This window comes from Narcine bancroftii, chromosome 8 (genome assembly GCF_036971445.1).
Source record: "Narcine bancroftii isolate sNarBan1 chromosome 8, sNarBan1.hap1, whole genome shotgun sequence".
In the NCBI taxonomy this organism is placed as follows: domain Eukaryota; kingdom Metazoa; phylum Chordata; class Chondrichthyes; order Torpediniformes; family Narcinidae; genus Narcine; species Narcine bancroftii.
In genome coordinates this window covers 128,410,018-128,436,623 of record NC_091476.1, presented here as the reverse complement: position 1 = coordinate 128,436,623, position 26,606 = coordinate 128,410,018, and positions in this window count along the sequence as shown.

Genomic DNA, 26,606 nt, shown 5'->3' with positions numbered 1-26,606 from the left:
TCCACACCTCTGATTCCCCATATCTGATTCCCCGCCTCTATTTCCCCATATCTGATTCCCCGCCTCTGATTCCCCAACTCTGATTCCCCGCCTCTGATTCCCCAGCTCTGATTCCCCGCCTCTGATTCCCGGCGTCCGATTCCCTGCCTCTGATTCCCCGCCTCTGATTCGCCATCTCTGATTCCCTGCCTCTGATTCCCCGCCTCAGATTCCCCGCCTCTGATTCCCTGCCACTGATTCCCTGCCCCTGATTCCCCACCTCTGATTCCCCATATCTGATTCCCCGCCTCTGTTTCTCCGCATCTGATTCCCCGCCTCTGATTCCCCATATCTGATTCCCTGCCTCTGATTCCACAACTCTGATTCCCCGCATCTGATTCCCCAGCTCTGAATCCCCGCCTCTGATTCCCCGCGTCTGATTCCCTCCCTCTGATTCACAACCTCTGATTCCCCACCTCTGATTCCCCATATCTGATTCCCCACCTCTGTTTCCCCGCCTCTGATTCCCCGCCTCTGATTCCCCATATCTGATTCCCCGGCTCTGATTGCCCACCTCTGATTCCCCGCCTCTGATTCGCCAGCTCTGATTCCCCGCCTCTGAATCCCCGCATCTGATTCCCTGCCTCTGATTCCCCGCCTCTGATTCCCCATCTCTGATTCACCGCCTTTGATTTGCCACCTCTGATTCCCCATATCTGATTCCCCACCTCTGTTTCCCCGCCTCTGATTCCCCGCCTCTGATTCTCCATATCTCATTCCCCGCCTCTGAATCCCCATCTCTGATTCCCGGACTCTGATTCCCCACCTCTGATTCCCGGCCTCTTATTCCCAGCATCTGATTCCCGGCCTCTGATTCCCGGCCTCTGATTCCCCGCTTCTGATTCTGATTCCCTGCCTCTGATTCCCCATCTCTGATTCCACACATCTGATTCCCTGCCTCTGATTCCCCACCTCTGATTCCCCATATCTGATTCCCCGCCTCTGTTTCCCCGCCTCTGATTCCCCGCCTCTGTTTCCCCATATCTAATTCCCCACCTCTGATGCCCCAACTCTGATTCACCGCCTCTGATTCCCCAGCTCTGATTCCCCGCCTCTGATTCCCCGCATCCCATTCCCCATGTCTGATTCCCCGCCTCTGTTTCCCCGCCTCTGATTCCCCGCCTCTGTTTCCCCATATCTGATTCCCCGCCTCTGATTCCCCAGCTCTGATTCCCTGCCTCTGATTCCCCGCGTTCTATTCGCTGCCTCTGATTCCCTGCCTGTGATTCCCCATCTCTGATTCACCACCTCTGTTTCCCCACCTCTGATTCCCCATATCTAATTCCCCGCCTCTGCTTGCCCGCCTCTCATTCCCCGCCTCTGTTTCCACATCTCTGATTCCACGCCTCTGAATCCCCAACTCTGATTCCCTGCCTCTGATTCACCAGCTCTGATTCCCCGCCTTTGATTCCCCCCGTCTGATTCCCAGCCTCTGAATCCCCGTCTGATTTCTTGCCTCTGATTCCCCGCCTCTGATTCCCCATCTCTGATTCAGTGCCTCTGATTCCCCACATCTGATTCCCCATCTCTGATTCCGCACAACCGATTCCCTGCCTCTGATTCCCCGACTCTGATTCCCCACCTCTGATTCCCCAGCTCTGATTCCCCGCCTCTGATTCCCCGCGTCTGATTCCCTGCCTGTGATTCCCCGCCTCTGATTCCCCATCTCTGATTCCCCACCTCTGATTCCCCGTGTCTGATTCCCTTCCTTTGATTCCCCGCCTCTGATTCCCCGCCTCTGATTCCCTGCCACTGATTCCCCGCCCCTGATTCCCCACATCTGATTCCCCATATCTTATTCCCCGCCTCTGTTTCCCCCCCTCTGATTCCCAGCCTCTGATTCCCCATATCTGATTCCCCGCCTCTGATTCCCCATATCTGATTCCCCGCCTCTATTTCCCCATATCTGCTTCGCCGCCTCTGATTCCCCAACTCTGATTCCCCGCCTCGGATTCCCCAGCTCTGATTTCCCGCCTCTGATTCCCGGCATCCGATTCCCTGCCTCTGATTCCCCGCCTCTGATTCCCCGCCTCTGATTCCCCGCCTCTGATTCCCTGTGTCTGATTCCCTGCCTCTGATTCCCCAGCTCTGAATCCCCGCCTCTGATTCCCCGCGTCTGATTCCCTGCCTCTGATTCCCCGCCTCTGATTCGCCATCTCTGATTCCCCGCCTCTGATTCCCCGTGTCTGATTCCCTGCCTCTGATTCCCCGCCTCAGATTCCCCGCCTCTGATTCCCTGCCACTGATTCCCTGCCCCTGATTCCCCACCTCTGATTCCCCATATCTGATTCCCCGCCTCTGTTTCTCCGCATCTGATTCCCCGCCTCTGATTCCCCATATCTGATTCCCTGCCTCTGATTCCACAACTCTGATTCCCCGCCTCTGATTCCCCAGCTCTGAATCCCCGCCTCTGATTCCCCGCGTCTGATTCCCTCCCTCTGATTCACAACCTCTGATTCCCCACCTCTGATTCCCCATATCTGATTCCCCACCTCTGTTTCCCCGCCTCTGATTCCCCGCCTCTGATTCCCCATATCTGATTCCCCGGCTCTGATTGCCCACCTCTGATTCCCCGCCTCTGATTCGCCAGCTCTGATTCCCCGCCTCTGAATCCCCGCATCTGATTCCCTGCCTCTGATTCCCCGCCTCTGATTCCCCATCTCTGATTCACCGCCTTTGATTCGCCACCTCTGATTCCCCATATCTGATTCCCCACCTCTGTTTCCCCGCCTCTGATTCCCCGCCTCTGATTCTCCATATCTCATGCCCCGCCTCTGAATCCCCATCTCTGATTCCCGGACTCTGATTCCCCACCTCTGATTCCCGGCCTCTTATTCCCAGCATCTGATTCCCGGCCTCTGATTCCCAGCCTCTGATTCCCCGCTTCTGATTCTGATTCCCTGCCTCTGATTCCCCATCTCTGATTCCGCACATCTGATTCCCTGCCTCTGATTCCCCACCTCTGATTCCCCATATCTAATTCCCCACCTCTGATGCCCCAACTCTGATTCACCGCCTCTGATTCCCCAGCTCTGACTCCCCGCCTCTGATTCCCCGCATCCGATTCCCCATGTCTGATTCCCTGCCTATGATTCCCCACCTCTGATTCCCCGCCTCTGATTCCCCATATCTGATTCCCTGCCTCTGTTTCCCCGCCTCTGATTCCCCACCTCTGTTTCCCCATATCTGATTCCCCGCCTCTGATTCCCCAACTCTAATACCCCGCCTCTGATTCCCCAGCTCTGATTCCCCGCCTCTGATTCCCCGCATCTGATTCCAGGCCTCTGATTCCCAGCATCTGATTCCGGCCTCTGATTCCCGGCCTCTGATTCCCTGCTTCTGATTCTGATTCCCTGCCTCTGATTCTCCATATCTCATTCCCCGCCTCTGAATCCCCATCTCTGATTCCCGGACTCTGATTCCCCACCTCTGATTCCCGGCCTCTTATTCCCAGCATCTGATTCCCGGCCTCTGATTCCCGGCCTCTGATTCCCCGCTTCTGATTCTGATTCCCTGCCTCTGATTCCCCACCTCTGATTCCTGGCCTCTTATTCCCAGCATCTGATTCCCGGCCTCTGATTCCCGGCCTATGATTCCCCGCTTCTGATTCTGATTCCCCGCCTCTGTTTCCCCGCCTCTGATTCCCCGCCTCTGTTTCCCCATATCTAATTCCCCACCTCTGATGCCCCAACTCTGATTCACCGCCTCTGATTCCCCAGCTCTGATTCCCCGCCTCTGCTTCCCCGCATCCGATTCCCCATGTCTGATTCCCCGCCTCTGTTTCCCCGCCTCTGATTCCTCGCCTCTGTTTCCCAATATCTGATTCCCCGCCTCTGATTCCCCAGCTCTGATTCCCTGCCTCTGATTCCCCGCGTTCTATTCGCTGCCTCTGATTCCCCGCCTGTGATTCCCCATCTCTGATTCACCACCTCTGTTTCCCCACCTCTGATTCCCCATATCTAATTCCCCGCCTCTGCTTGCCCGCCTCTCATTGCCCGCCTCTGTTTCCCCATATCTGATTCCCCGCCTCTGATCCCCAACTCTGATTCCCTGCCTCTGATTCACCAGCTCTGATTCCCCGCCTTTGATTCCCCCCGTCTGATTCCCAGCCTCTGAATCCCCGTCTGATTTCTTGCCTCTGATTCCCCGCCTCTGATTCCCCATCTCTGATTCACTGCCTCTGATTCCCCACATCTGATTCCCCATCTCTGATTCCGCACAACCGATTCCCTGCCTCTGATTCCCCGACTCTGATTCCCCACCTCTGATTCCCCAGCTCTGATTCCCCGCCTCTGATTCCCCGCGTCTGATTCCCTGCCTGTGATTCCCCACCTCTGATTCCCCATCTCTGATTCCCCACCTCTGATTCCCCGTGTCTGATTCCCTTCCTTTGATTCCCCGCCTCAGATTCCCCGCCTCTGATTCCCTGCCACTGATTCACCGCCCCTGATTCCCCACATCTGATTCCCCATATCTTATTCCCCGCCTCTGTTTCCCCCCCTCTGATTCCCAGCCTCTGATTCCCCATATCTGATTCCCCGCCTCTGATTCCCCATATCTGATTCCCCGCCTCTATTTCCCCATATCTTCTTCGCCGCCTCTGATTCCCCAACTCTGATTCCCCGCCTCTGATTCCCCAGCTCTGATTTCCCGCCTCTGATTCCCGGCATCCGATTCCCTGCCTCTGATTCCCCGCCTCTGATTCCCCGCCTCTGATTCCCCGCCTCTGATTCCCCGTGTCTGATTCCCTGCCTCTGATTCCCCAGCTCTGAACCCCGCCTCTGATTCCCCGCGTCTGATTCCCTGCCTCTGATTCCCCGCCTCTGATTCCCCATCTGTGATTCACAACCTCTGATGCCCCACCTCTGATTCCCCATATCTGATTCCCCGCCTCTGTTTCCCCGCCTCTGATTCCCCGCCTCTGATTCCCCATATCTGATTCCCCGCCTCTGATTGCCCACCTCTGATTCCCCGCGTCTGATTCCCTGCCTCTGATTCCCCGCCTCTGATTCGCCATCTCTGATTCCCCGCCTCTGATTCCCCGTGTCTGATTCCCTGCCTCTGATTCCCCGCCTCAGATTCCCCGACTCTGATTCCCTGCCACTGATTCCCTGCCCCTGATTCCCCACCTCTGATTCCCCATATCTGATTCTTCGCCTCTGTTTCTCCGCATCTGATTCCCCGCCTCTGATTCCCCAGCTCTGAATCCCCGCCTCTGATTCCCCGCGTCTGATTCCCTCCCTCTGATTCACAACCTCTGATTCCCCACCTCTGATTCCCCATATCTGATTCCCCACCTCTGTTTCCCCGCCTCTGATTCCCCGCCTCTGATTCCCCATATCTGATTCCCCGGCTCTGATTGCCCACCTCTGATTCCCCACCTCTGATTCGCCAGCTCTGATTCCCCGCCTCTGAATCCCCGCATCTGATTCCCTGCCTCTGATTCCCCGCCTCTGATTCCCCATCTCTGATTCACCGCCTTTGATTCGCCACCTCTGATTCACCATATCTGATTCCCCACCTCTGTTTCCCCGCCTCTGATTCCCCGCCTCTGATTCTCCATATCTCATTCCCCGCCTCTGAATCCCCATCTCTGATTCCCGGACTCTGATTCCCCACCTCTGATTCCCGGCCTCTTATTCCCAGCATCTGATTCCCGGCCTCTGATTCCCGGCCTCTGATTCCCCGCTTCTGATTCTGATTCCCTGCCTCTGATTCCCCATCTCTGATTCCGCACATCTGATTCCCTGCCTCTGATTCCCCACCTCTGATTCCCCATATCTGATTCCCCGCCTCTGTTTCCCCGCCTCTGATTCCCCGCCTCTGTTTCCCCATATCTAATTCCCCACCTCTGATGCCCCAACTCTGATTCACCGCCTCTGATTCCCCAGCTCTGATTCCCCGCCTCTGATTCCCCGCATCCGATTCCCCATGTCTGATTCCCCGCCTCTGTTTCCCCGCCTCTGATTCCCCGCCTCTGTTTCCCCATATCTGATTCCCCGCCTCTGATTCCCCAGCTCTGATTCCCTGCCTCTGATTCCCCGCGTTCTATTCGCTGCCTCTGATTCCCCGCCTGTGATTCCCCATCTCTGATTCACCACCTCTGATTCCCCACCTCTGATTCCCCATATCTAATTCCCCGCCTCTGCTTGCCCGCCTCTCATTCCCCGCCTCTGTTTCCCCATATCTGATTCCCCGCCTCTGAATCCCCAACTCTGATTCCCTGCCTCTGATTCACCAGCTCTGATTCCCCGCCTTTGATTCCCCCCGTCTGATTCCCAGCCTCTGAATCCCCGTCTGATTTCTTGCCTCTGATTCCCCGCCTCTGATTCCCCATCTCTGATTCACTGCCTCTGATTCCCCACATCTGATTCCCCATCTCTGATTCCGCACAACCGATTCCCTGCCTCTGATTCCCCGACTCTGATTCCCCACCTCTGATTCCCCAGCTCTGATTCCCCGCCTCTGATTCCCCGCGTCTGATTCCCTGCCTGTGATTCCCCGCCTCTGATTCCCCATCTCTGATTCCCCACCTCTGATTCCCCGTGTCTGATTCCCTTCCTTTGATTCCCCGCCTCTGATTCCCTGCCTCTGATTCCCTGCCACTGATTCCCCGCCCCTGATTCCCCACATCTGATTCCCCATATCTTATTCCCCGCCTCTGTTTCCCCCCCTCTGATTCCCAGCCTCTGATTCCCCATATCTGATTCCCCGCCTCTGATTCCCCATATCTGATTCCCCGCCTCTATTTCCCCATATCTGCTTCGCCGCCTCTGATTCCCCAACTCTGATTCCCCGCCTCTGATTCCCCAGCTCTGATTTCCCGCCTCTGATTCCCGGCATCCGATTCCCTGCCTCTGATTCCCCGCCTCTGATTCCCCGCCTCTGATTCCCCGCCTCTGATTCCCCGTGTCTGATTCCCTGCCTCTGATTCCCCAGCTCTGAATCCCCGCCTCTGATTCTCCGCGTCTGATTCCCTGCCTCTGATTCCCCGCCTCTGATTCCCCATCTGTGATTCACAACCTCTGATGCCCCACCTCTGATTCCCCATATCAGATTCCCCGCCTCTGTTTCCCCGCCTCTGATTCCCCGCCTCTGATTCCCCATATCTGATTCCCCGCCTCTGATTGCCCACCTCTGATTCCCCGCGTCTGATTCCCTGCCTCTGATTCCCCGCCTCTGATTCCCCATCTCTGATTCACCACCTCTGATTCCCGGCCTCTGATTCCCCATCTCTGATTCCGCACATCCGATTCCCTGCCTATGATTCCCCACCTCTGATTCCCCGCCTCTGATTCCCCATATCTGATTCCCTGCCTCTGTTTCCCCGCCTCTGATTCCCCACCTCTGTTTCCCCATATCTGATTCCCCGCCTCTGATTCCCCAACTCTAATACCCCGCCTCTGATTCCCCAGCTCTGATTCCCCGCCTCTGATTCCCCGCATCTGATTCCCTGCCTCTGATTCCCCGCCTCTGATTCCAGGCCTCTGATTCCCAGCATCTGATTCCGGCCTCTGATTCCCGTCCTCTGATTCCCTGCTTCTGATTCTGATTCCCTGCCTCTGATTCCCCATCTCTGATTCCGCACATCTGATTCCTTGCCTCTGATTCCCCACCTCTGATTCCCCATATCTGATTCCCCGCCTGGGTTTCCCTGCCTCTGATTCCCCATCTCTGATTCACCGCCTTTGATTCGCCACCTCTGATTCACCATATCTGATTCCCCACCTCTGTTTCCCCGCCTCTGATTCCCCGCCTCTGATTCTCCATATCTCATTCCACGCCTCTGAATCCCCATCTCTGATTCCCGGACTCTGATTCCCCGCCTCTGATTCCAGGCCTCTGATTCCCAGCATCTGATTCCGGCCTCTGATTCCCGTCCTCTGATTCCCTGCTTCTGATTCTGATTCCCTGCCTCTGATTCCCCATCTCTGATTCCGCACATCTGATTCCTTGCCTCTGATTCCCCACCTCTGATTCCCCATATCTAATTCCCCGCCTCTGCTTGCCCGCCTCTCATTCCCCGCCTCTGTTTCCCCATATCTGGTTCCCCGCCTCTGAATCCCCAACTCTGATTCCCTGCCTCTGATTCACCAGCTCTGATTCCCCGCCTTTGATTCCCCCCGTCTGATTCCCAGCCTCTGAATCCCCGTCTGATTTCTTGCCTCTGATTCCCCGCCTCTGATTCCCCATCTCTGATTCACTGCCTCTTATTCCCCACATCTGATTCCCCATCTCTGATTCCGCACAACCGATTCCCTGCCTCTGATTCCCCACCTCTGATTCCCCATATCTGATTCCCCGCCTCTGTTTCCCCGCCTCTGATTCCCCGCCTCTGTTTCCCCATATCTAATTCCCCACCTCTGATGCCCCAACTCTGATTCACCGCCTCTGATTCCCCAGCTCTGATTCCCCGCCTCTGATTCCCCGCATCCGATTCCCCATGTCTGATTCCCCGCCTCTGTTTCCCCGCCTCTGATTCCCCGCCTCTGTTTCCCCATATCTGATTCCCCGCCTCTGATTCCCCAGCTCTGATTCCCTGCCTCTGATTCCCCGCGTTCTATTCGCTGCCTCTGATTCCCCGCCTGTGATTCCCCATCTCTGATTCACCACCTCTGATTCCCCACCTCTGATTCCCCATATCTAATTCCCCGCCTCTGCTTGCCCGCCTCTCATTCCCCGCCTCTGTTTCCCCATATCTGGTTCCCCGCCTCTGAATCCCCAACTCTGATTCCCTGCCTCTGATTCACCAGCTCTGATTCCCCGCCTTTGATTCCCCCCGTCTGATTCCCAGCCTCTGAATCCCCGTCTGATTTCTTGCCTCTGATTCCCCGCCTCTGATTCCCCATCTCTGATTCACTGCCTCTTATTCCCCACATCTGATTCCCCATCTCTGATTCCGCACAACCGATTCCCTGCCTCTGATTCCCCGACTCTGATTCCCCACCTCTGATTCCCCAGCTCTGATTCCCCGCCTCTGATTCCCCGCGTCTGATTCCCTGCCTGTGATTCCCCGCCTCTGATTCCCCATCTCTGATTCCCCACCTCTGATTCCCCGTGTCTGATTCCCTTCCTTTGATTCCCCGCCTCTGATTCCCCGCCTCTGATTCCCTGCCACTGATTCCCCGCCCCTGATTCCCCACATCTGATTCCCCATATCTTATTCCCCGCCTCTGTTTCCCCCCCTCTGATTCCCAGCCTCTGATTCCCCATATCTGATTCCCCGCCTCTGATTCCCCATATCTGATTCCCCGCCTCTATTTCCCCATATCTGCTTCGCCGCATCTGATTCCCCAACTCTGATTCCCCGCCTCTGATTCCCCAGCTCTGATTTCCCGCCTCTGATTCCCGGCATCCGATTCCCTGCCTCTGATTCCCCGCCTCTGATTCCCCGCCTCTGATTCCCCGCCTCTGATTCCCCGTGTCTGATTCCCTGCCTCTGATTCCCCAGCTCTGAATCCCCGCCTCTGATTCTCCGCGTCTGATTCCCTGCCTCTGATTCCCCGCCTCTGATTCCCCATCTGTGATTCACAACCTCTGATGCCCCACCTCTGATTCCCCATATCAGATTCCCCGCCTCTGTTTCCCCGCCTCTGATTCCCCGCCTCTGATTCCCCATATCTGATTCCCCGCCTCTGATTGCCCACCTCTGATTCCCCGCGTCTGATTCCCTGCCTCTGATTCCCCGCCTCTGATTCCCCATCTCTGATTCACCACCTCTGATTCCCGGCCTCTGATTCCCCATCTCTGATTCCGCACATCCGATTCCCTGCCTATGATTCCCCACCTCTGATTCCCCGCCTCTGATTCCCCATATCTGATTCCCTGCCTCTGATTCCCCGCCTCTGATTCCCCATATCTGATTCCCGGCCTCTGATTCCCTGCTTCTGATTCTGATTCCCTGCCTCTGATTCCCCATCTCTGATTCCGCACATCTGATTCCTTGCCTCTGATTCCCCACCTCTGATTCCCCATATCTGATTCCCCGCCTGGGTTTCCCTGCCTCTGATTCCCCACCTCTGATTCCCCAGCTCTGATTCCCCGCCTCTGATTCCCCGCATCTGATTCCCTGCATCTGATTCCAAGCCTCTGATTCCCTGCCTCTGATTCCCAACCTCTGATTCCCCACCTCTGATTCCCCATATCTGATTCCCCGCCTCTGTTTCCCCGCCTCGGATTCCCCGCCTCTGTTTCCCCATATCTGATTCCCGGCCTCTGATTCCCCGCCTCTGTTTCCCCATATCTGATTCCCCGCCTCTGATTCCCCAACTCTGATGCTCCTCCTATGCTCCTCTGATGCTCCTGCTCCTGCTCCTCCTCCTGCTCCTGCTCCTGCTCCTGCTCCTGCTCCTGCTCCTGCTCCTGCTCCTGCTCCTGCTCCTGCTCCTGCTCCTGTTCCTGCTCCTGCTCCTGCTCCTGCACCTCTGATGCTCCTCTGATGCACCTCTGATACTCCTCTGATACTCCTCTGATGCTCCTCTGATGCTCCTCTGATGTTCCTCCTATGCTCCTCTGATGCTCCTGCTCCTGCTCATGCTCCTGCTCCTGCTCCTGCTCCTGCTCCTGCTCCTGCTCCTGCTCCTGCTCCTGCTCCTGCTCCTGCTCCTGCTCCTGCTCCTGCTCCTGCTCCTGCTCCTGCTCCTGTTCCTGCTCCTGCACCTGCTCCTGCACCTCTGATGCTCCTCTGATGCACCTCTGATACTCCTCTGATGCTCCTCAGATGCTCCTCTGATGCTCCTCTGATGCTCCTCTGATGCTCCTCTGATGCTCCTCTGATATTCCTCTGATGCTCCTCAGATGCTCCTCTGATGCTCCTCTGATGCTCCTCTGATGCTCCTCTGATGCTCCTCTGATGCACCTCTGATGCTCCTCTGATGCTCCTCTGATACTCCTCTGATGCTCCTCAGATGCTCCTCTGATGCTCCTCTGATGCTCCTCTGATGCTCCTCTGATGCTCCTCTGATGCTCCTCTGATGCTCATGCTCCTACTCCTGCTCCTCTGATGCTCCTCTGATGCTCCTCTGATCCTCCTCTGATGCTCCTCTGATGCTCCTCTGATGCTCCTCTGATGCTCCTCTGATGCTCCTCTGATGCTCCTCTGATGCTCCTCTGAGGCTCCTCTGATGCTCCTCTGATGCTCCTCTGATGCTCCTCTGATGCTCCTCTGATGCTCCTCTGATGCTCCTCTGATGCTCCTCTGATGCTCCTCTGATGCTCCTCTGATGCTCCTCTGATGCTCCTATGATGATCCTCTGACGCTCCACTGATGCTCCTCTGATGCTCCTCTGATTCTCCTACTCCTGCTCCTGCTCCTCTGATGCTCCTCTGATGGCCTCTGATGCTCCTGCTCCTGCTCCTGCTCCTGCTCCTGCTCTTGCTCCTCTGATGCTCCTCTGATGCTCCTCTGATGCTCCTCTGATGCTCCTCTGATGCTCCTCTGATGGTCCTCTGATGCTCCTCTGATGCTCCTCTGATCCTCCTCTGATCCTCCTCTGATGCTCCTCTGATGCTCCTCTGATGCTCCTCTGATGCTCCTCTGATGCTCCTCTGATCCTCCTCTGATGCTCCTCTGATGCTCCTCTGATGCTCCTCTGATGCTCCTCTGATGCTCCTCTGAGGCTCCTCTGAGGCTCCTCTGAGGCTCCTCTGATGCTCCTCTGATGCTCCACTGATGCTCCTCTGATGCTCCTGTGATGCTCCTCTGATGCTCCTCTGATGCTCCTCTGATGCTCCTGTGATGCTCCTCTGATGCTCCTCTGCTGCTCCTCTGATGCTGATCTGATTCTCCTCTGATGCTCCTCTGATGCTCCTCTGATGCTCCTCTGATGCTCCTCTGATGCTCCTCTGATTCTCCTCTGATGCTCCTCTGATGCTCCTCTGATGCTCCTCTGAGGCTCCTCTGATGCTCCTCTGATGCTCCTCTGATGCTCCTCTGATGCTCCTCTGATGCTCCTCTGATACTCCTCTGATGCTCCTCTGATGCTCCTGTGATGCTCCTCTGATGCTCCTCTGCTGCTCATCTGATGCTCATCTGATGCTCCTCTGATTCTCCTCTGATGCTCCTCTGATGCTCCTCTGATGCTCCTCTGATCCACCTCTGATGCTCATCTGATGCTCCTCTGATGCTCCTCTGATGCTCCTCTGATGCTCCTGTGATGCTCCTCTGATGGTCCTCTGCTGCTCCTCTGATGCTCATCTGATGCTCCTTTGATCCTCCTCTGATGCTCCTCTGATGCTCCTCTGATGCTCCTCTTATGCTCCTCTGATCCTCCTCTGATGCTCATCTGATGCTCCTCTGATGTTCCTCTGATGCTCCTCTGATGCTCCTCTGATGCTACTCTGATGCTACTCTGATGCTCCTCTGATGCTCCTCTGATGCTCCTCTGATGCTCCTCTGATGCTCCTCTGATGCTCCTCTGATGCTCCTCTGATCCTCCTCTGATGCTCCTCTGATGCTCCACTGATCTCCTCTGATGCTCCTCTGATGCTCCTCTGATGCTCCTCTGAGGCTCCTCTGATGCTCCTCTGATGCTCCTCTGATGCTCCTCTGATGCTCCTCTGATGCTACTCTGATGCTCCTCTGATCCTCCTCTGATGCTCCTCTGATGCTCCTCTGATGCTCCTCTGATCCACCTCTGATGCTCCTCTGATGCTCCTCTGATGCTCCTCTGATGCTCCTCTGATGCTCCTCTGATGCTCCTCTGATGCTCCTCTGAGGCTCCTCTGAGGCTCCTCTGATTCTCTTCTGATGCTCCTGTGATGCTCCTCTGATGCTCCTCTGAGGCTCCTCTGATGCTCCTCTGATGCTCCTCTGATCCTCATCTGATGCTCCTCTGATGCTCCTCTGATGCTCCTCTGATGCTCCTCTGATGCTCCTCTGATGCTCCTCTGATGCTCCTCTGATGCTCCTCTGATGCTCCTCTGATCCTCCTCTGATGCTCCTCTGATGCTCCTCTGATGCTCCTCTGATGCTCCTCTGATGCTCCTCTGATGCTCCTCTGATGCTCCTGCTCCTGCTGCTGCTCCTGCTCCTGCTCCTGCTCCTGCTCCTGCTCCTGCTCCTGCTCCTGCTCCTGCTCCTGCTCCTGCTCCTGCTCCTGCTCCTGCTCCTGCTCCTGCTCCTGCTCCTGCTCCTGCTCCTGTTCCTGCTCCTGCTCCTGCTCCTGCTCCTGCACCTCTGATGCTCCTCTGATGCACCTCTGATGCTCCTCTGATGCTCCTCTGATACTCCTGTGATGCTCCTTAGATGCTCCTCTGATGCTCCTCTGATGCTCCTCTGTTGCTCCTCTGTTGCCTCTGTGATGCTTCTCTGATGCTCCTCTGATTCTCCTCTGATGCTCCGCTGATGCTCCTCTGATGCTCCTCTGATGCTCCTCTGATGATCCTCTGATCCTCCTCTGATGCTCCACTGATGCTCCTCTGATGCTCCTGTGATGCTCCTGTGATGCTTCTCTGATTCTCCTCTGATGCTCCTCTGATGCTCCTCTGATGCTCCTCTGATGCTCCTCTGATGCTCCTCTGATGCTCCTCTGATGCTCCTCTGATGCTCCTCTGATGCTCCTGCTCCTGCTCCTGCTCCTGCTCCTGCTCCTGCTCCTGCTCCTGCTCCTGCTCCTGCTCCTGCTCCTGCTCCTGCTCCTGCTCCTGCTCCTGCTCCTGCTCCTGCTCCTGCTCCTGCTCCTGCTCCTGCCCCTGCCCCTGCTCCTGCTAATGCTCCTGCTCCTGCTCCTGCTCCTGCTCCTGCTCCTGCTCCGGCTCCTGCTCCTGCACCTCTGATGCTCCTGCTCCTGCTCGATGCTCCTCTGATGCACCTCTGATGCTCCTCTGATGCTCCTCTGATGCTCCTCTGATGCTCCGCAGATGCTCCTCTGATGCACCTCTGATGCTCCTCTGATGCTCCTCTGATGCTCCTCTGATGCTCCTCAGATGCTCCTCTGATGCACCTCTGATGCTCCTCTGATGCTCCTCTGATGCTCCTCTGATGCTCCTCTGTTGCTCCTCTGATGCTCCTCTGATGCTCCTCTGATGCTCCTCTGATGCTCCAATGATGCTCCAATGATGCTCCTCTGATGCTCCTGTGATGCTCCTCTGATGCTCCTCTGATGCTCCTCTGATGCTCCTCTGATGCTCCTCTGATGCTCCTCTGATGCTCCTCTGATGCTCCTCTGATGCTCCTCTGATGCTCCTCTGATGCTCCTCTGAGGCTCCTCTGAGGCTCCTCTGGGGCTCCTCTGATGCTCCTCTGATGCTCCTCTGATGCTCCTCTGATGCTCCTCTGATGCTCCTCTGATGCTCCTCTGATGCTCCTCTGATGCTCCTGCTCCTGCTCATGCTCCACTGATGCTCCTCTGATACACCTCTGATGCTCCTGCTCCTGCTCCTGCTCCTGCTCCTGCTCATCTGATGCTCCTCTGATGCTCCTGCTCCTGCTCCTGCTCCTGCTCCTGCTCCTGCTCCTGGTCCTGCTCCTCTGATGCTCCTCTGATGCTCCTCTGATGCTCCTCTGATGTTCCTCTGATGCTCCTCTGATGCTCCACTGATGCTCCTCTGATGCTCCTCTGATGCTCCTCTGATGCTCCTCTGATGCTCCTCTGATGCTCCTCTGATGCTCCTCTGTTGCTCCTCTGATGCTCCCCTGATGCTCCTCTGATGCTCCTCTGATGCTCCACTGATGCTCTTCTGATGCTCCTCTGATGCTCCTCTGATGCTCCTCTGATGCTCCTCTGATGCTCCTCTGAGGCTCCTCTGAGGCTCCTCTGAGGCTCCTCTGATGCTCCTCTGATGCTCCTCTGATGCTCCTCTGATGCTCCTCTGATGCTACTCTGAGGCTCCTCTGATGCTCCTCTGATGCTCCTCTGATGCTCCTCTGATGCTCCTCTGATGCTCCTCTGAGGCTCCTCTGATGCTCCTCTGATGCTCCTCTGATGCTCCTCTGATGCTCCTGTGATGCTCCTCTGATGCTCCTGTGATCCTCCTCTGATGCTCCTCTGATGCTCCTCTGATGCTCCTCTGATCCTCCTCTGATGCTCCTCTGATGCTCCTCTGATGCTCCTCTGATGCTCCTCTGATGCTCCTCTGATGCTCCTCTGATGCTCCTCTGAGGCTCCTCTGAGGCTCCTCTGATTCTCTTCTGATGCTCCTCTGATGCTCCTCTGATGCTCCTCTGATGCTCCTGTGATGCTCCTGTGATGCTCCTCTGATGCTCCTGTGATGCTCCTCTGCTGTTCCTCTGCTGTTCCTCTGATGCTCCTCTGATGCTCCTCTGATGCTCCTCTGAGGCTCCTCTGATGCTCATCTGATGCTCCTCTGATCCTCATCTGATGCTCCTCTGATGCTCCTCTGATGCTCCTCTGATGCTCCTCTGATGCTCCTCTGATGCTCCTCTGATGTTCCTCTGATGCTCCACTGATGCTCCTCTGATCCTCCTCTGATGCTCCTCTGATGCTCCTCTGATGCTCCTCTGATGCTCCTCTGATGCTCCTCTGATGCTCCTCTGATGCTCCTGCTCCTGCTCCTGCTCCTGCTCCTGCTCCTGCTCCTGCTCCTGCTCCTGCTCCTGCTCCTGCTCCTGCTCCTGCTCCTGCTCCTGCTCCTGCTCCTGCTCCTGCTCCTGCTCCTGCTCCTGCTCCTGCTCCTGCTCCTGCTCCTGCTCCTGCTCCTGCTCCTGCTCCTGTTCCTGCTCCTGCTCCTGCTCCTGCTCCTGCACCTCTGATGCTCCTCTGATGCACCTCTGATGCTCCTCTGATGCTCCTCTGATACTCCTCTGATGCTCCTTAGATGCTCCTCTGATGCTCCTCTGATGCTCCTCTGTTGCTCCTCTGATGCCTCTGTGATGCTCCTCTGATGCTCCTCTGATGCTCCTCTGATGCTCCGCTGATGCTCCTCTGATGCTCCTCTGATGCTCCTCTGATGATCCTCTGATCCTCCTCTGATGCTCCACTGATGCTCCTCTGATGCTCCTCTGATGCTCCTGTGATGCTCCTGTGATGCTTCTCTGATTCTCCTCTGATGCTCCTCTGATGCTCCTCTGATGCTCCTCTGATGCTCCTCTGATGCTCCTCTGATGTTCCTCTGATGCTCCTCTGATGTTCCTCTGATTCTCCTGTGATGCTCCTCTGATGCTCCTCTGATGCTCCTCTGATGCTCCTCTGATGCTCCTCTGATGCTCCTCTGATGCTCCTCTGATGCTCCTCTGATGCTCCTCTGATTCTCCTGTGATGCTCCTCTGATGCTCCTCTGATGCTCCTCTGATGCTCCTCTGATGCTCCTCTGATGCTCCTCTGATGCTCCTCTGATGTTCCTCTGATGCTCCTCTGATGCTCCTGCTCCTGCTCCTGCTCCTGCTCCTGCTCCTGCTCCTGCTCCTGCTCCTGCTCCTGCTCCTGCTCCTGCTCCTGCTCCTGCTCCTGCTCCTGCTCCTGCTCCTGCTCCTGCTCCTGCTCCTGCTCCTGCTACTGCTCCTGCTCCTGCTCCTGCTCCTGCTCCTGCTCCTGCTCCGGCTCCTGCTCCTGCACCTCTGATGCTCCTGCTCCTGCTCGATGCTCCTCTGATGCACCTCTGATGCTCCTCTGATGCTCCTCTGATGCTCCTCTGATGCTCGTCTGATGCTCCTCTGATGCTCCTCTGATGCTCCTCTGATGCTCCTCTGATGCTCCTCTGATGCTCCTCTGAGGCTCCTCTGATGCTCCTCTGATGCTCCTCTGATGCTCCTCTGATGCTCCTCTGATGCTCCTCTGATACTCCTCTGATGCTCCTCTGATGCTCCTGTGATGCTCCTCTGATGCTCCTCTGCTGCTCCTCTGATGCTCCTCTGATGCTCCTGTGATGCTCCTCTGATGCTCCTCTGCTGCTCCTCTGATGCTCATCTGATGCTCCTCTGATTCTCCTCTGATGCTCCTCTGATGCTCCTCTGATGCTCCTCTGATCCACCTCTGATGCTCCTCTGATGCTCCTCTGATGCTCCTGTGATGCTTCTCTGATTCTCCTGTGATGCTCCTCTGATGCTCCTCTGATGCTCCTCTGATGCTCCTCTGATGCTTCTCTGATGCTCCTCTGATGCTCCTCTGATGTTCCTCTGATGCTCCTCTGATGCTCCTGCTCCTGCTCCTGCTCCTGCTCCTGCTCCTGCTCCTGCTCCTGCTCCTGCTCCTGCTCCTGCTCCTGCTCCTGCTCCTGCTCCTGCTCCTGCCCCTGCTCCTGCTCCTGCTACTGCTCCTGCTCCTGCTCCTGCTCCTGCTCCTGCTCCTGCTCCGGCTCCTGCTCCTGCACCTCTGATGCTCCTGCTCCTGCTCGATGCTCCTCTGATGCACCTCTGATGCTCCTCTGATGCTCCTCTGATGCTCCTCTGATGCTCGTCTGATGCTCCTCTGATGCTCCTCTGATGCTCCTCTGATGCTCCTCTGATGCTCCTCTGATGCTCCTCTGAGGCTCCTCTGATGCTCCTCTGATGCTCCTCTGATGCTCCTCTGATGCTCCTCTGATGCTCCACTGATACTCCTCTGATGCTCCTCTGATGCTCCTGTGATGCTCCTCTGATGCTCCTCTGCTGCTCCTCTGATGCTCATCTGATGCTCCTCTGATTCTCCTCTGATGCTCCTCTGATGCTCCTCTGATGCTCCTCTGATCCACCTCTGATGCTCCTCTGATGCTCCTCTGATGCTCCTGTGATGCTTCTCTGATTCTCCTGTGATGCTCCTCTGATGCTCCTCTGATGCTCCTCTGATGCTCCTCTGATGCTCCTCTGATGCTCCTCTGATGCTCCTCTGATGTTCCTCTGATGCTCCTCTGATGCTCCTGCTCCTGCTCCTGCTCCTGCTCCTGCTCCTGCTCCTGCTCCTGCTCCTGCTCCTGCTCCTGCTCCTGCTCCTGCTCCTGCTCCTGCTCCTGCTCCTGCTCCTGCCCCTGCTCCTGCTCCTGCTACTGCTCCTGCTCCTGCTCCTGCTCCTGCTCCTGCTCCTGCTCCGGCTCCTGCTCCTGCACCTCTGATGCTCCTGCTCCTGCTCGATGCTCCTCTGATGCACCTCTGATGCTCCTCTGATGCTCCTCTGATGCTCCTCTGATGCTCCTATGATGATCCTCTGACGCTCCACTGATGCTCCTCTGATGCTCCTCTGATTCTCCTACTCCTGCTCCTGCTCCTCTGATGCTCCTCTGATGGCCTCTGATGCTCCTGCTCCTGCTCCTGCTCCTGCTCCTGCTCCTGCTCCTCTGATGCTCCTCTGATGCTCCTCTGATGCTCCTCTGATGCTCCTCTGATGCTCCTCTGATGGTCCTCTGATGCTCCTCTGATGCTCCTCTGATCCTCCTCTGATCCTCCTCTGATGCTCCTCTGATGCTCCTCTGATGCTCCTCTGATGCTCCTCTGATCCTCCTCTGATGCTCCTCTGATGCTCCTCTGATGCTCCTCTGATGCTCCTCTGATGCTCCTCTGAGGCTCCTCTGAGGCTCCTCTGAGGCTCCTCTGATGCTCCTCTGATGCTCCACTGATGCTCCTCTGATGCTCCTGTGATGCTCCTCTGATGCTCCTCTGATGCTCCTCTGATGCTCCTGTGATGCTCCTCTGATGCTCCTCTGCTGCTCCTCTGATGCTGATCTGATTCTCCTCTGATGCTCCTCTGATGCTCCTCTGATGCTACTCTGATGCTCCTCTGATGCTCCTCTGATGCTCCTCTGATGCTCCTCTGATGCTCCTCTGATGCTCCTCTGATGCTCCTCTGAGGCTCCTCTGATGCTCCTCTGATGCTCCTCTGATGCTCCTCTGATGCTCCTCTGATGCTCCTCTGATACTCCTCTGATGCTCCTCTGATGCTCCTGTGATGCTCCTCTGATGCTCCTCTGCTGCTCATCTGATGCTCATCTGATGCTCCTCTGATTCTCCTCTGATGCTCCTCTGATGCTCCTCTGATGCTCCTCTGATCCACCTCTGATGCTCATCTGATGCTCCTCTGATGCTCCTCTGATGCTCCTCTGATGCTCCTGTGATGCTCCTCTGATGGTCCTCTGCTGCTCCTCTGATGCTCATCTGATGCTCCTTTGATCCTCCTCTGATGCTCCTCTGATGCTCCTCTGATGCTCCTCTTATGCTCCTCTGATCCTCCTCTGATGCTCATCTGATGCTCCTCTGATGTTCCTCTGATGCTCCTCTGATGCTCCTCTGATGCTACTCTGATGCTACTCTGATGCTCCTCTGATGCTCCTCTGATGCTCCTCTGATGCTCCTCTGATGCTCCTCTGATGCTCCTCTGATGCTCCTCTGATGCTCCTCTGATCCTCCTCTGATGCTCCTCTGATGCTCCTCTGATCTCCTCTGATGCTCCTCTGATGCTCCTCTGATGCTCCTCTGAGGCTCCTCTGATGCTCCTCTGATGCTCCTCTGATGCTCCTCTGATGCTCCTCTGATGCTCCTCTGATGCTCCTCTGATCCTCCTCTGATGCTCCTCTGATGCTCCTCTGATGCTCCTCTGATCCACCTCTGATGCTCCTCTGATGCTCCTCTGATGCTCCTCTGATGCTCCTCTGATGCTCCTCTGATGCTCCTCTGATGCTCCTCTGAGGCTCCTCTGAGGCTCCTCTGATTCTCTTCTGATGCTCCTCTGATGCTCCTCTGATGCTCCTCTGATGCTCCTGTGATGCTCCTGTGATGCTCCTCTGATGCTCCTCTGAGGCTCCTCTGATGCTCCTCTGATGCTCCTCTGATCCTCATCTGATGCTCCTCTGATGCTCCTCTGATGCTCCTCTGATGCTCCTCTGATGCTCCTCTGATGCTCCTCTGATGCTCCTCTGATGCTCCTGCTCCTGCTCCTGCTCCTGCTCCTGCTCCTGCTCCTGCTCCTGCTCCTGCTCCTGCTCCTGCTCCTGCTCCTGCTCCTGCTCCTGCTCCTGCTCCTGCTCCTGCTCCTGCTCATGCTCCTGCTCCTGCTCCTGCTCCTGTTCCTGCTCCTGCTCCTGCTCCTGCTCCTGCACCTCTGATGCTCCTCTGATGCACCTCTGATGCTCCTCTGATGCTCCTCTGATCCTCCTCTGATGCTCCTCTGATGCTCCTCTGATGCTCCTCTGATGCTCCTCTGATGCTCCTCTGATGCTCCTCTGATGCTCCTGCTCCTGCTCCTGCTCCTGCTCCTGCTCCTGCTCCTGCTCCTGCTCCTGCTCCTGCTCCTGCTCCTGCTCCTGCTCCTGCTCCTGCTCCTGCTCCTGCTCCTGCTCCTGCTCCTGCTCCTGCTCCTGCTCCTGCTCCTGTTCCTGCTCCTGCTCCTGCTCCTGCTCCTGCACCTCTGATGCTCCTGTGATGCTCCTCTGATGCTCCTGTGATCCTCCTCTGATGCTCCTCTGATGCTCCTCTGATGCTCCTCTGATCCTCCTCTGATGCTCCTCTGATGCTCCTCTGATGCTCCTCTGATGCTCCTCTGATGCTCCTCTGATGCTCCTCTGATGCTCCTCTGAGGCTCCTCTGAGGCTCCTCTGATTCTCTTCTGATGCTCCTCTGATGCTCCTCTGATGCTCCTCTGATGCTCCTGTGATGCTCCTGTGATGCTCCTCTGATGCTCCTGTGATGCTCCTCTGCTGTTCCTCTGCTGTTCCTCTGATGCTCCTCTGATGCTCCTCTGATGCTCCTCTGAGGCTCCTCTGATGCTCCTCTGATGCTCCTCTGATGCTCCTCTGATGCTCCTCTGATACTCCTCTGATGCTCCTCTGATGCTCCTCTGATGCTCCTCTGATGCTCCTGCTCCTGCTCCTGCTCCTGCTCCTGCTCCTGCTCCTGCTCCTGCTCCTGCTCCTGCTCCTGCTCCTGCTCCTGTTCCTGCTCCTGCTCCTGCTCCTGCTCCTGCACCTCTGATGCTCCTCTGATGCACCTCTGATGCTCCTCTGATGCTCCTCTGATACTCCTCTGATGCTCCTTAGATGCTCCTCTGATGCTCCTCTGATGCTCCTCTGTTGCTCCTCTGATGCCTCTGTGATGCTCCTCTGATGCTCCTCTGATGCTCCTCTGATGCTCCGCTGATGCTCCTCTGATGCTCCTCTGATGCTCCTCTGATGATCCTCTGATCCTCCTCTGATGCTCCACTGATGCTCCTCTGATGCTCCTCTGATGCTCCTGTGATGCTCCTGTGATGCTTCTCTGATTCTCCTCTGATGCTCCTCTGATGCTCCTCTGATGCTCCTCTGATGCTCCTCTGATGCTCCTCTGATGTTCCTCTGATGCTCCTCTGATGTTCCTCTGATTCTCCTGTGATGCTCCTCTGATGCTCCTCTGATGCTCCTCTGATGCTCCTCTGATGCTCCTCTGATGCTCCTCTGATGCTCCTCTGATGCTCCTCTGATGCTCCTCTGATTCTCCTGTGATGCTCCTCTGATGCTCCTCTGATGCTCCTCTGATGCTCCTCTGATGCTCCTCTGATGCTCCTCTGATGCTCCTCTGATGTTCCTCTGATGCTCCTCTGATGCTCCTGCTCCTGCTCCTGCTCCTGCTCCTGCTCCTGCTCCTGCTCCTGCTCCTGCTCCTGCTCCTGCTCCTGCTCCTGCTCCTGCTCCTGCTCCTGCTCCTGCTCCTGCTCCTGCTCCTGCTCCTGCTCCTGCTACTGCTCCTGCTCCTGCTCCTGCTCCTGCTCCTGCTCCTGCTCCGGCTCCTGCTCCTGCACCTCTGATGCTCCTGCTCCTGCTCGATGCTCCTCTGATGCACCTCTGATGCTCCTCTGATGCTCCTCTGATGCTCCTCTGATGCTCGTCTGATGCTCCTCTGATGCTCCTCTGATGCTCCTCTGATGCTCCTCTGATGCTCCTCTGATGCTCCTCTGAGGCTCCTCTGATGCTCCTCTGATGCTCCTCTGATGCTCCTCTGATGCTCCTCTGATGCTCCTCTGATACTCCTCTGATGCTCCTCTGATGCTCCTGTGATGCTCCTCTGATGCTCCTCTGCTGCTCCTCTGATGCTCCTCTGATGCTCCTGTGATGCTCCTCTGATGCTCCTCTGCTGCTCCTCTGATGCTCATCTGATGCTCCTCTGATTCTCCTCTGATGCTCCTCTGATGCTCCTCTGATGCTCCTCTGATCCACCTCTGATGCTCCTCTGATGCTCCTCTGATGCTCCTGTGATGCTTCTCTGATTCTCCTGTGATGCTCCTCTGATGCTCCTCTGATGCTCCTCTGATGCTCCTCTGATGCTTCTCTGATGCTCCTCTGATGCTCCTCTGATGTTCCTCTGATGCTCCTCTGATGCTCCTGCTCCTGCTCCTGCTCCTGCTCCTGCTCCTGCTCCTGCTCCTGCTCCTGCTCCTGCTCCTGCTCCTGCTCCTGCTCCTGCTCCTGCTCCTGCCCCTGCTCCTGCTCCTGCTACTGCTCCTGCTCCTGCTCCTGCTCCTGCTCCTGCTCCTGCTCCGGCTCCTGCTCCTGCACCTCTGATGCTCCTGCTCCTGCTCGATGCTCCTCTGATGCACCTCTGATGCTCCTCTGATGCTCCTCTGATGCTCCTCTGATGCTCGTCTGATGCTCCTCTGATGCTCCTCTGATGCTCCTCTGATGCTCCTCTGATGCTCCTCTGATGCTCCTCTGAGGCTCCTCTGATGCTCCTCTGATGCTCCTCTGATGCTCCTCTGATGCTCCTCTGATGCTCCACTGATACTCCTCTGATGCTCCTCTGATGCTCCTGTGATGCTCCTCTGATGCTCCTCTGCTGCTCCTCTGATGCTCATCTGATGCTCCTCTGATTCTCCTCTGATGCTCCTCTGATGCTCCTCTGATGCTCCTCTGATCCACCTCTGATGCTCCTCTGATGCTCCTCTGATGCTCCTGTGATGCTTCTCTGATTCTCCTGTGATGCTCCTCTGATGCTCCTCTGATGCTCCTCTGATGCTCCTCTGATGCTCCTCTGATGCTCCTCTGATGCTCCTCTGATGTTCCTCTGATGCTCCTCTGATGCTCCTGCTCCTGCTCCTGCTCCTGCTCCTGCTCCTGCTCCTGCTCCTGCTCCTGCTCCTGCTCCTGCTCCTGCTCCTGCTCCTGCTCCTGCTCCTGCTCCTGCTCCTGCCCCTGCTCCTGCTCCTGCTACTGCTCCTGCTCCTGCTCCTGCTCCTGCTCCTGCTCCTGCTCCGGCTCCTGCTCCTGCACCTCTGATGCTCCTGCTCCTGCTCGATGCTCCTCTGATGCACCTCTGATGCTCCTCTGATGCTCCTCTGATGCTCCTCTGATGCTCCTATGATGATCCTCTGACGCTCCACTGATGCTCCTCTGATGCTCCTCTGATTCTCCTACTCCTGCTCCTGCTCCTCTGATGCTCCTCTGATGGCCTCTGATGCTCCTGCTCCTGCTCCTGCTCCTGCTCCTGCTCCTGCTCCTCTGATGCTCCTCTGATGCTCCTCTGATGCTCCTCTGATGCTCCTCTGATGCTCCTCTGATGGTCCTCTGATGCTCCTCTGATGCTCCTCTGATCCTCCTCTGATCCTCCTCTGATGCTCCTCTGATGCTCCTCTGATGCTCCTCTGATGCTCCTCTGATCCTCCTCTGATGCTCCTCTGATGCTCCTCTGATGCTCCTCTGATGCTCCTCTGATGCTCCTCTGAGGCTCCTCTGAGGCTCCTCTGAGGCTCCTCTGATGCTCCTCTGATGCTCCACTGATGCTCCTCTGATGCTCCTGTGATGCTCCTCTGATGCTCCTCTGATGCTCCTCTGATGCTCCTGTGATGCTCCTCTGATGCTCCTCTGCTGCTCCTCTGATGCTGATCTGATTCTCCTCTGATGCTCCTCTGATGCTCCTCTGATGCTACTCTGATGCTCCTCTGATGCTCCTCTGATGCTCCTCTGATGCTCCTCTGATGCTCCTCTGATGCTCCTCTGATGCTCCTCTGAGGCTCCTCTGATGCTCCTCTGATGCTCCTCTGATGCTCCTCTGATGCTCCTCTGATGCTCCTCTGATACTCCTCTGATGCTCCTCTGATGCTCCTGTGATGCTCCTCTGATGCTCCTCTGCTGCTCATCTGATGCTCATCTGATGCTCCTCTGATTCTCCTCTGATGCTCCTCTGATGCTCCTCTGATGCTCCTCTGATCCACCTCTGATGCTCATCTGATGCTCCTCTGATGCTCCTCTGATGCTCCTCTGATGCTCCTGTGATGCTCCTCTGATGGTCCTCTGCTGCTCCTCTGATGCTCATCTGATGCTCCTTTGATCCTCCTCTGATGCTCCTCTGATGCTCCTCTGATGCTCCTCTTATGCTCCTCTGATCCTCCTCTGATGCTCATCTGATGCTCCTCTGATGTTCCTCTGATGCTCCTCTGATGCTCCTCTGATGCTACTCTGATGCTACTCTGATGCTCCTCTGATGCTCCTCTGATGCTCCTCTGATGCTCCTCTGATGCTCCTCTGATGCTCCTCTGATGCTCCTCTGATGCTCCTCTGATCCTCCTCTGATGCTCCTCTGATGCTCCTCTGATCTCCTCTGATGCTCCTCTGATGCTCCTCTGATGCTCCTCTGAGGCTCCTCTGATGCTCCTCTGATGCTCCTCTGATGCTCCTCTGATGCTCCTCTGATGCTCCTCTGATGCTCCTCTGATCCTCCTCTGATGCTCCTCTGATGCTCCTCTGATGCTCCTCTGATCCACCTCTGATGCTCCTCTGATGCTCCTCTGATGCTCCTCTGATGCTCCTCTGATGCTCCTCTGATGCTCCTCTGATGCTCCTCTGAGGCTCCTCTGAGGCTCCTCTGATTCTCTTCTGATGCTCCTCTGATGCTCCTCTGATGCTCCTCTGATGCTCCTGTGATGCTCCTGTGATGCTCCTCTGATGCTCCTCTGAGGCTCCTCTGATGCTCCTCTGATGCTCCTCTGATCCTCATCTGATGCTCCTCTGATGCTCCTCTGATGCTCCTCTGATGCTCCTCTGATGCTCCTCTGATGCTCCTCTGATGCTCCTCTGATGCTCCTGCTCCTGCTCCTGCTCCTGCTCCTGCTCCTGCTCCTGCTCCTGCTCCTGCTCCTGCTCCTGCTCCTGCTCCTGCTCCTGCTCCTGCTCCTGCTCCTGCTCCTGCTCCTGCTCATGCTCCTGCTCCTGCTCCTGCTCCTGTTCCTGCTCCTGCTCCTGCTCCTGCTCCTGCACCTCTGATGCTCCTCTGATGCACCTCTGATGCTCCTCTGATGCTCCTCTGATCCTCCTCTGATGCTCCTCTGATGCTCCTCTGATGCTCCTCTGATGCTCCTCTGATGCTCCTCTGATGCTCCTCTGATGCTCCTGCTCCTGCTCCTGCTCCTGCTCCTGCTCCTGCTCCTGCTCCTGCTCCTGCTCCTGCTCCTGCTCCTGCTCCTGCTCCTGCTCCTGCTCCTGCTCCTGCTCCTGCTCCTGCTCCTGCTCCTGCTCCTGCTCCTGCTCCTGTTCCTGCTCCTGCTCCTGCTCCTGCTCCTGCACCTCTGATGCTCCTGTGATGCTCCTCTGATGCTCCTGTGATCCTCCTCTGATGCTCCTCTGATGCTCCTCTGATGCTCCTCTGATCCTCCTCTGATGCTCCTCTGATGCTCCTCTGATGCTCCTCTGATGCTCCTCTGATGCTCCTCTGATGCTCCTCTGATGCTCCTCTGAGGCTCCTCTGAGGCTCCTCTGATTCTCTTCTGATGCTCCTCTGATGCTCCTCTGATGCTCCTCTGATGCTCCTGTGATGCTCCTGTGATGCTCCTCTGATGCTCCTGTGATGCTCCTCTGCTGTTCCTCTGCTGTTCCTCTGATGCTCCTCTGATGCTCCTCTGATGCTCCTCTGAGGCTCCTCTGATGCTCATCTGATGCTCCTCTGATCCTCATCTGATGCTCCTCTGATGCTCCTCTGATGCTCCTCTGATGCTCCTCTGATGCTCCTCTGATGCTCCTCTGATGTTCCTCTGATGCTCCACTGATGCTCCTCTGATCCTCCTCTGATGCTCCTCTGATGCTCCTCTGATGCTCCTCTGATGCTCCTCTGATGCTCCTCTGATGCTCCTCTGATGCTCCTGCTCCTGCTCCTGCTCCTGCTCCTGCTCCTGCTCCTGCTCCTGCTCCTGCTCCTGCTCCTGCTCCTGCTCCTGCTCCTGCTCCTGCTCCTGCTCCTGCTCCTGCTCCTGCTCCTGCTCCTGCTCCTGCTCCTGCTCCTGCTCCTGCTCCTGCTCCTGTTCCTGCTCCTGCTCCTGCTCCTGCTCCTGCACCTCTGATGCTCCTCTGATGCACCTCTGATGCTCCTCTGATGCTCCTCTGATACTCCTCTGATGCTCCTTAGATGCTCCTCTGATGCTCCTCTGATGCTCCTCTGTTGCTCCTCTGATGCCTCTGTGATGCTCCTCTGATGCTCCTCTGATGCTCCTCTGATGCTCCGCTGATGCTCCTCTGATGCTCCTCTGATGCTCCTCTGATGATCCTCTGATCCTCCTCTGATGCTCCACTGATGCTCCTCTGATGCTCCTCTGATGCTCCTGTGATGCTCCTGTGATTCTTCTCTGATTCTCCTCTGATGCTCCTCTGATGCTCCTCTGATGCTCCTCTGATGCTCCTCTGATGCTCCTCTGATGTTCCTCTGATGCTCCTCTGATGTTCCTCTGATTCTCCTGTGATGCTCCTCTGAT